This window comes from Salmo trutta, chromosome 15, assembly GCF_901001165.1.
Source record: "Salmo trutta chromosome 15, fSalTru1.1, whole genome shotgun sequence".
Classification (NCBI taxonomy): Eukaryota; Metazoa; Chordata; class Actinopteri; order Salmoniformes; family Salmonidae; genus Salmo; species Salmo trutta.
In genome coordinates, this window is record NC_042971.1 from 57970621 (window position 1) to 57980704 (window position 10084).

Below are 10084 nucleotides of genomic sequence, written 5' to 3' on the forward strand. Positions count from 1 at the left end.
ATGATTTCCTACACAAAGCGGATGGCGGGTCATGTGCAAAGTATATGGTTATTGTAGGTGAGAGTAGTTTCTGAATGTGGCAATGTTAAGTGTCTCTGTCCCCCTCTCCATCTCTTCTTTAACAACTATCCATGTTGTTGTCATTCCACTAGGGACTTGTTTTCAGCGTATTACATCAGCAGTTAATAACCGGTGCAGAGTGTGTGTGTTTGTCCTGTATTGCCATTTAATTAGCTAGTAAATAAATAATTAAAACAATTTGTGTAGCACTGAATCATAAGTAAGGCTCAGGTTTTTGCAGATGCAAGGATGTTACGACTGTTCAGAATGATGATATGATACGAGGTTATGATTATTAAGTTGACTGTTTATAGATGTGATAGGTAAAGACCTTTAGAGTTTCATTCGTGAGATTGTAACTCTGTAAAGAACCGCTCTCGTGGTGCCCTAGATCCTAATTAGCTAATTGTTACATGATTCATTGAATTGAGTAACAATTAATCATATTTAGTTTATTAGTGAAATAACAGTGTTCAGATGAAATTCAGCATGCCTCCCCGGGTCCTCTCCAAATACTACCACTGCACCATCGAGAGCGTCCTGACCGGCTACATCACGGCCTGGTACGGAAATTGCTCCATCCACGGCGCAAGGCCCTCCAGCGGGTGGTGAAGATGGCCCAGCACATTACTAACACCGTGCTTCCACCCATCCATAACATCAACGTGAAACGGTGCCTAAGGAAGGCCCGCAGCATCATCAAGGTCCCCACACACCCCAGCCACGAGCTGTTCACTCCGTTATTGTCGGGGAGACTGTAGCGGAGCCTGAGGTCTGATACCAACAGGGTCAGAGACAGTTTCTATCTACAAGCTATCAGACTGCTGAACTGGACTGACCACCTGCTCTGATTCTCCGCAACCTTAGCACACATGCACTCACTCACGCACACACTCACACAAACACACACTCACGCACACACTCACGCACACACACTTATACATTCATGCTACACACACATCACAACTGCTGCTGCCAGACTCTTAATATTATTGCTAAATACTGCACAATTGAAACTCTTGCTCCCAAATCCCCCCTTCCCCAAAAACGCGTGGAAATGTTGGTCTATAAATTGTGCCTTCCTATAAAATGTTTATTATATTGTACTGAGCCATTTACTTTATGTTCATATTCTTATCTTTCATTATTTCTTATTGTTGTTGCATTGTCCAGAAGGAACCTGTAAGCAAGCATTTGGTTGGACGGTGTATACCATGTGTATCCTGTACATACAACTAATACATTTTTTTACTTGAAACTTGAGACATCACGGAACGAATTCCAGTTCCTCAAATTCTAAATTCTATTATAATCACTTGCTATTGTTTTTAAATTATACTCTCTGCTCTGTTTTCTCGCTTGAGGGAATTCTACTGTGTCTCCTCTGATGCATCTCTCCTTAACCTTCACGCTTCCTTTCTTCCTGCATTTTGATATCATTGTGAGATATGTCATTTCCTGCTTGAGAAGAAAGACAGTCACAGTGGGAGACCCTCTCTCTTTCTCTTTGAGTGGCGATGGAATGTTCCCTTTCTCTCTCCCTCAGTGCTCTCTGTTTCTCTCTCTACCTCTCTCCCTCTCACCGTCTCTCTCTCTCCCTCTTTTCTCCCTCCCTATCGCGCTCTCTCTCTCTCTCTCTCTCTCTCTCTCTCTCTCTCGCTCTCTCTCTCTTGCTCTCGCTCTCTCTCTCTCTTTCTCTCTGGAGGCACTCCCCCAAATAATTAAATGCAGGAGTGACAAGCAGAGCGATTACAGCGAGAAGGAAGGTTCCCAGGTAGCAGATTTCAGGAGGAAATGTGGTGGTAAGAACTACACACTAGGACCAAGGTTATAATGGTGGTGGTGTGTGTGTAAGACTAAAGTTATTATGGGGGGGGGGCAGTGCACTAGGACCAAGGTTATAATGGGGGGGGGGGGCAGTGCACTAGGACCAAGGTTATAATGGGGGGGGGGGGGGGCTGTGCACTAGGACCAAGGTTATAATGGGGGGGGGGGGGGCAGTGCACTAGGACCAAGGTTATAATGGAGGGGGGGGCAGTGCACTAGGACCAAGGTTATAATGGGGGGGGGGCAGTGCACTAGGACCAAGGTTATAATGGGGGGGGGGGGGGCAGTGCACTAGGACCAAGGTTATAATGGGGGGGGGGGGCAGTGCACTAGGACCAAGGTTATAATGGGGGGGCAGTGCACTAGGACCAAGGTTATAATGGGGGGGCAGTGCACTAGGACCAAGGTTATAATGGGGAGGGGGGGGGGCGCAGAGCACTAGGACCAAGGTTATAATGGGGGGGGGCAGTGCACTAGGACCAAGGTTATAATGGGGGGGCAGTGCACTAGGACCAAGGTTATAATGGGGGGGCAGTGCACTAGGACCAAGGTTATAATGGGGGGGCAGTGCACTAGGACCAAGGTTATAATGGGGGGGCAGTGCACTAGGACCAAGGTTATAATGGGGAGGGGGGGGCACAGAGCACTAGGACCAAGGTTATAATGGGGGGGGGGCAGTGCACTAGGACCAAGGTTACAATGGGGGGGGCAGTGCACTAGGACCAAGGTTATAATGGGGGGGCAGTGCACTAGGACCAAGGTTATAATGGGGAGGGGGGGGGGGGGGCGCAGAGCACTAGGACCAAGGTTATAATGGGGGGGGGGCAGTGCACTAGGACCAAGGTTATAATGAGGGGGGGGGGCAGTGCACTAGGACCAAGGTTATAATGGGGGGGGGGGCAGTGCACTAGGACCAAGGTTACAATGGGGGGGGGGGCAGTGCACTAGGACCAAGGTTATAATGGGGGGGGGCAGTGCACTAGAACCAAGGTTATAATGAGGAGGGGGCAGTGCACTAGGACCAAGGTTATAATGGGGGGGGGGCAGTGCACTTGGACCAAGGTTATTACTTGTTATTGCGGGCCTGGGGAAGAGGGGGAGTGGGACACTGATTTCTGGAGAGGAAGATTAACAAACTTAGATCCTTTTTAGGAACAAACAAGAAAGGAAGAGGGAATCCATCCAGAGAGAAGATATTGGGAAGACCTTGAGCTAGTTCTCTTCTTAGAAAGGAGAGGTGGTCTGAGATAAGACATGGAATGTTCTCCACCTCCCTCGTGTTGGAGGTGGTCTGAGATAAGACATGAAATGGCCTCCACCTCCCTCGTGTTGGAGGTGGTCTGAGATAAGACATGAAATGGCCTCTACCCCTCTGGTGTTGGAGGTGGTCTGAGAAAAGACATGAAATGGCCTCCACCTCCCTGGTGTTGGAGGTGGTCTGAGATAAGACATGAAATGGCCTCCACCACCCTGGTGTTGGAGGTGGTCTGAGATAAGACATGGAATGGCCTCAACCACCCTGGTGTTGGAGGTGGTCTGAGATAAGACATGGAATGGCCTCAACCACCCTGGTGTTGGAGGTGGTCTGAGATAAGACATGGAATGGCCTCAACCACCCTGGTGTTGGAGGTGGTCTGAGATAAGACATGGAATGGCCTCAACCACCCTGGTGTGAGAGATGGAATGAGTAACATGGTGGCAAGCCAGAGTGCCAGAGGACATGAGTAGCTCTGGCACAAGAGATGACTGTAGTCTGCATTGACATGAACAGACACAGGCATGCAGCCACATGGACACTGGACAGGCATGCAGCCACATGGACAGGCAGGCAGCCACATGGACAGGCAAGCAGCCACATGGACAGGCATGCAGGCACATGGACAAGCAGGCAGCCACATGGACACTGGACAGGCATGCAGCCACATGGACAGGCAGGCAGCCGCATGGACAGGCAGGCAGACACATGGACAAGCAGGCAGCCACATGGACAGGCAGGCAGCCGCATGGACAGGCAGGCAGTTAGGCACAAACACACACACAGATTTAGATACGCATATGGACACAGTCACAGGCACAGACACACACACACACATATACACACACAAACACACACACACACACACACACACACACTCACACACACTGGCCTGTACACTGACACAGATGTCTGCCAGGTGCAGAGAAACTTGTCAGAACAGCAGACGGCAGTGGAGAAACCAGATATGAATATTTATATCAACTAAATAGATGCCATTATTTATTATGCTAAAGTGATGCTGTCCTTCTGGGAACAGTTTGATAAGGAGACAGCAATACACATATATCAACACTGAAGTTATTTTACTTAGGGTCATTTTACATTAGTATTCTAACACCTTAATTAAACATTATACACCTTCTTTAAAAGTTGCAACATCAAACCTGCTTGACTTCTGAGCTTTTTAGTTTCACTTTCTTCACCAAGCTGAAACCTGCCTTGTACTGTACACTGTAGAGCGTTGGCTTGACAAAGGAACCTCTCAGTGGAATGAATGAGGGGTATATCTGGCCATCAATTAGCTGCTTCGCTCAGTGCCTTCCATCCTGCTGGTGTACTCCGTTTAAAGCAGATTCATCTGCATTTCTGACTTACCACGGGGTGGAGAGTGTGTGTTTCAAGTTTCCCGTTTTTATTGTCACGTGCACTAAGGCAGTGAAATGCCTCTCTTGCCTGCTCTTTCCCATGCAGTAATCACTATCAGTAGTACTATAAACAAAATAACTTTTAAAAAGTAAAGTGGAACAAAAACACATGAGGAATAGAAGAATGTTAACGTGGGGTGGGGGGGTTGCATGGTAGTGGGGGGGTTGCATGGTAGTGGGGGGGTTGCATGGTAGTGGGGGGGTTGCATGGTAGTGGGGGGGTTGCATGGTAGTGGGGGGGTTGCATGGTAGTGGGGGGGTTGCATGGTAGTGGGGGGGTTGCATGGTAGTGGCCCAAATGTTGCTGTTTTAAAGTAACTGTTCGGTGTTTCCAGATTTCTATGAAATATGACCTATAATTACTTACAATGTGAGTGAAATTGTTTTCCTTCCAAAACATAGTAATTAAGTATGATAAAAAGCAAGCAGCTTTTCTTTGCTGGAACACAGTGGGCGTACCAACAACAGAATGATGTGGGCGTACCAACAACAGAATGGTGTGGGCGTACCAACAACAGAATGATGTGGGCGTACCAACAACAGAATGGTGTGGGCGTACCAACAACAGAATGGTGTGGGCGTACCAACAACAGAATGGTGTGGGCGTACCAACAACAGAATGGTGTGGGCGTACCAACAACAGAATGATGTGGGCGTACCAACAACAGAATGATGTGGGCGTACCAACAACAGAATGGTGTGGGCGTACCAACAACAGAATGATGTGGGCGTACCAACAACAGAATGATATGAATGCGATTAGAACGCTGATTGACCAGTTCATCATCCTGTAGACCTCTGATTGGCCAGCTCACCCTGCTGAGGAGTATTAAACCATACTCTGAGGAAATCGCAAGCATTTTTTTTTAAAAGTTAGGGGTGGGATTTTTGAAGTGTTTTTTCTCCGTCTTATACTTTGGCCACAAATACAAGTATAGGACTAGTCAACAACATTATTTGGCTATGAGTTTCAAGTTTCAAGTTTTAATGTTTATTAATTCACAAGTACAGTGAAATGCCTTTCATGCTCTAAATCCAGTAATGCAATAACCAATATTAATGTAATACTAAAAATAACAAGGTTGAACAAAAACGCACAAGAAATAGAAATAAGAAGAAGACGAGAAAGTAAGTAAGATGTATATACAGGGTCAGTTCCAGTACCATATTTACAATGTGCAGGGATACTGGAGTGATAGAGGTAGATATGTTTAGCGGTAAGGTGACTAGGCATCATGATGCATGATAAACAGAGTAGCAGCAGCAGATATGATGATTGTATGTGAGCGTGTGTGCGTGTTTGTAGAGTCAGTGTGAATGTGTGTGGTTGTTATATATGTGTGTGTGTGTGTGTGTGTGTGTGTGTGTGTGTGTGTGTGTGTGTGTGTGTGTGTGTGTGTGTGTGTGTGTGGTGTGTGTGTGTGTGTGTGTGTGTGTGTGTGTGTGTGTGTGTGTGTGTGTGTGTGTGTGTGTGTGTGTGTTGGAGTGTCAGTGTGTGTGTAGAATGTACGTAGAGAGAGTGTGTGTGTGAGTGTGCATAATACACTTTTGGGTCAAAGCAGATAGCCAAATCTGTTTAACCTCCTGAGGGGCGCTGTTGCGCCTTCTTCACAACTGTTTGCGTGTGTGTGGACCATTTTCTAGTCTATAGTGATTGAATATGTGACCTTAGTGGTGTGTGTGTGTGTGTGTGTGTGTGTGTGTGTGTGTGTGTGTGTGTGTGTGTGTGTGTGTGTGTGTGTGTGTGTGTATATGTAACCCCCTTCCCTAAAATGTGGACTCAGATTGGATGAAGCTACATTATATATACAAAAGTATGTGGACACCCCTTTAAATTAGTGGATTCGACTATTTCAGCCACACCCGTTGCTGACAGGTGTATAAAATCGAGCACACAGCCATGCAATCTCCATAGACAACCATTGGCAGTAGAACGGCATTACTGAAGAGCTCTGTGATTTTCAACATGGCACCGTCAGTTCGTCAAATTCCTGCCCTGCTAGAGCTCTCACGGTCAACAGTAAGTGCTGTTATTGTAAAGGGGATACGTCTAGGAGCAACAACGGCTCAACCACGAAGTGGTAGGCCACACAAGCACACAGAACGGGACCACTGAGGGCTGATGCGCGTAGAGCTTAAAAATCATCTTTCTTCAGTTGCAACATTCACCACCGAGTTCCAAACTGCCTCTGGAAGCAACATCAGCACAATTTTTATTTTATTTATTGTTTTATTTAACTAGGCAAGTCAGACCAAATTCTTATTTACAATGATGGCCTACCAAAAGACAAAGCCCTCCTGCGGGGACGGGGGTGTCATAGGTATTGGACCAAAACGCAGCGGGAACGTGTAAACTCTTCTTATTATTTTATTAAAGAAGGAAAAACAAAAGAAACACATATACAAAAACAACAAACGACACTAAACAGTCCCGTCAGGTGCACAAACACAAAACAACTACCCACAAATCCCATAGAAAAACCACCCCTCTTAAATAGGACCTTCAATTAGAAGCAACGAGGAGCAGCTGCTTCCAATTGAAGGTCAACCCAATAAACACCACATAGAAATAGACATACTAGAACTAACATAGAAATAGACTAACAAGAACATAGCCCAACAAACCCCGAAACACTCTAAACAAACACCCCCTGCCACGCCCTGACCAAACTACAATAACAAACAACCTCTTTTACTGATCAGGACGTGACATGGGGGCCTGAGATTAAAAATACAAAATATATACAATATAAATATAGGACAAAACACACATCACAACAAGAGAGACCACACAGCAAGGCAGCAACACATGACAACATAGCATGGTAGCAACACAACATAACAACAACATGGTAGCAACACAACATAACAACAACATGGTAGAAACACAACATAACAACAACATGGTAGCAACACAACATGGTAGCAGCACAAAACATGGTACAAACATTATTGGGCACAGACAACAACTGTTCGTCGGGAGCTTTATGAAATGGGTTTCATGGCCGAGCAGCCGCACACAAGCCTAAGATCACCGTGGGCAATGTTTCGGCTGGAGTGGTGTAAAGCTCGCCGCCTTTAGACTCTGGAGCAGTGGAAACGTGTTACCTGGATTGATGAATCACGCTTCACCATCTGGCAGTCTGAAGGATGAATCTGGGTTTGGCGGATGCCAGGAGAACGCTACTTGCCCCAATGCATAGTGTCAACTGTAAAGTTTGGTGGGGAAGAATAATGGTCTGGGGCTGGTTTTCATGGTTCGGTCTAGGCCCCTTTGTTCCAGTGAAGGAAAATCTTAACTCTACAGCGTACGATGATATTCTAGACAATACTATGCTTTCAACTTTGTGGCAACAGTTTGTGGAAGGCCCTTTCCTGTCTCAGCATGACAATGCTCCCATTCACAAAGCGAGGTTCATACAGAAATTGTTTGTCGAGATAGGTGTGAAGAACTTGGCTTGCCTGCATAGAGCCCTGACCTCAACCCTATCGAACATCAGTGCCCGACCTCACTAATGCTCTTGTGGCTGAATGGAAGCAAGTCCCCGCAGCAATGTTCCAACATCTAGTGGAAAGCCTTCCCAGAAGAGCTGAGGCTGTTATAGCAGCAAAGGGGGGACCAACTCCATATTAATGCCCATGATTTTGGAATGAGATGTTCAATGAGCAGGTGTCCACATACTTTTGGTCATGTAGTCTATTAGGTTTTAATCATGTTTGAAGGTAGAGTCTACGATATGCCGTAGATACTCTTAGTTGTTTTCGGAAATGTACCCACTATACTGTTTACTTTGTACTGTACATTAAAGCGCAAGGTTAAACTTCTCTGCTGTTTTGGTCCTGTGGCTACCATGTCGTGAGAGTGAAAAGCGAACCCGTGGACATGCGCAGATACTGTGTGTGACTGTGTGAGAGTATATTCTTGCATCTTGCTCAATGCAATATCTGCTGTGCTGCTCGTGGTGATGTCATTTCACTGTCTACCTTCAACGAGGGGTTTCTAAGTAGTATGGCTTGCTATCTAAACAGCTTAACAGCATCTCCTCCAACCAACAGTAAGATCACAGGGCCATTTAACATATTTCATTTGTTGTGTTTTATTTAACCTTTATTTAACTATCAAGTCACCTAACTGCGATCTGAAACAGGAAACAGGAAATAGTGTGTTTCCACCTGACTGGTTCTGTGCTGCATCAGTGCTAAAAGAAAACATACTGTATACTGTTGCTAGCTCACAGTTCAAAGTTTATGAACTGAAGAACAGAACAATTTGGATTTAAGAGGCATTCAGTCACTCTTGGATGACAAACGGAAGTTTGTAGAAAATAGCTTCTCTGTTGTTAAAAACCAAACAATGCAGAATGCAACAAATCAAACCGTAGTGCACCAGGAAGACATGCGGGAAACTCACAAGGCCATGGACAATCCCATCCATGAGAAGAGTGACAATTGAAGTCCTCAATCCACATGTTTCTATAGTGGTTTGGACCAGACGAAGGCCAAAAGGTAACTGATTGCCTTAGAAAACAGATCATAATCCTTCCCTTCAAAGGCCACTGAGTGAAAAACACATTTGACAGTGTAGGTTTTGGGCTGACATTTGACATGGGATGTGTGTCGGTCGGCTTATCTCTTCGGTTGGCAGCCAAAAAGCCACTGCTGCGTGCAATCACTGGGGAGTGCACAAGAACAAGATTGGCACCGTGTGACTCTCTTGAAAAACTCCTTCAGAATTACACACTTCACTCCTCTAGCCTTCAGAGACAAGATGTTACATACAACAAAAGAGCAGAGCCAGGTATAAGGTATTTGATGTACTAGTAATCTGAGTTCCAAGTAAACACAGTCACTGATGAGTCCATTTGGCTCATGTTAGACTCTAAACCCAAAAGTAACATGTCAGGTGTTATCGTTAAAGATTCTTTATGCCTGTCGTAATTCAGACAAAACAATTGAAAAGTGGCTTTTGACTTTTCTCTTCATTTTAATCTACTCTACGATAAAAGTTTAAGATTTGGAGACCTCATTTATACAATTGAAAGCGTATAGGTATTTGAAGGCCTGACTTTGTGGCTGTGCCACTCTGCAGAGCTTCCTCCAGAACAAGATTCATGATGAAAAACGCTAACCTGCCTATTTTCTGTGCCTCGGAAAAGCCTCCTGTCTTTGTTGTGCTATTTGTCAATTTTATATGGCTGCAACAGCAGTAATAACCAACTTTTATTGTGATTACAAAGAAAGTGTCAAATATAAAACTGTCAATGGTAAAAAAAAAAAAGACTCCAGTTTTGTGTTTTTCGTGAGGTAACAAAGCCATTTTTATGTGTATTACAAGGGCATTAGATTCCCATGGCAGCATGTCTAACAAGCAGTGGCGGACTTACCATTAGGCAGAAGAGGAAATTGCCTCAGGCTTCACATCATCAAGGGGCCTCGTGAGCTGGGCATAATTCAAGTAAAAAGTACTAGTAGGCCTAAACAAAACTAAAACAAAAGGTATCCGCTTGAGACCTCC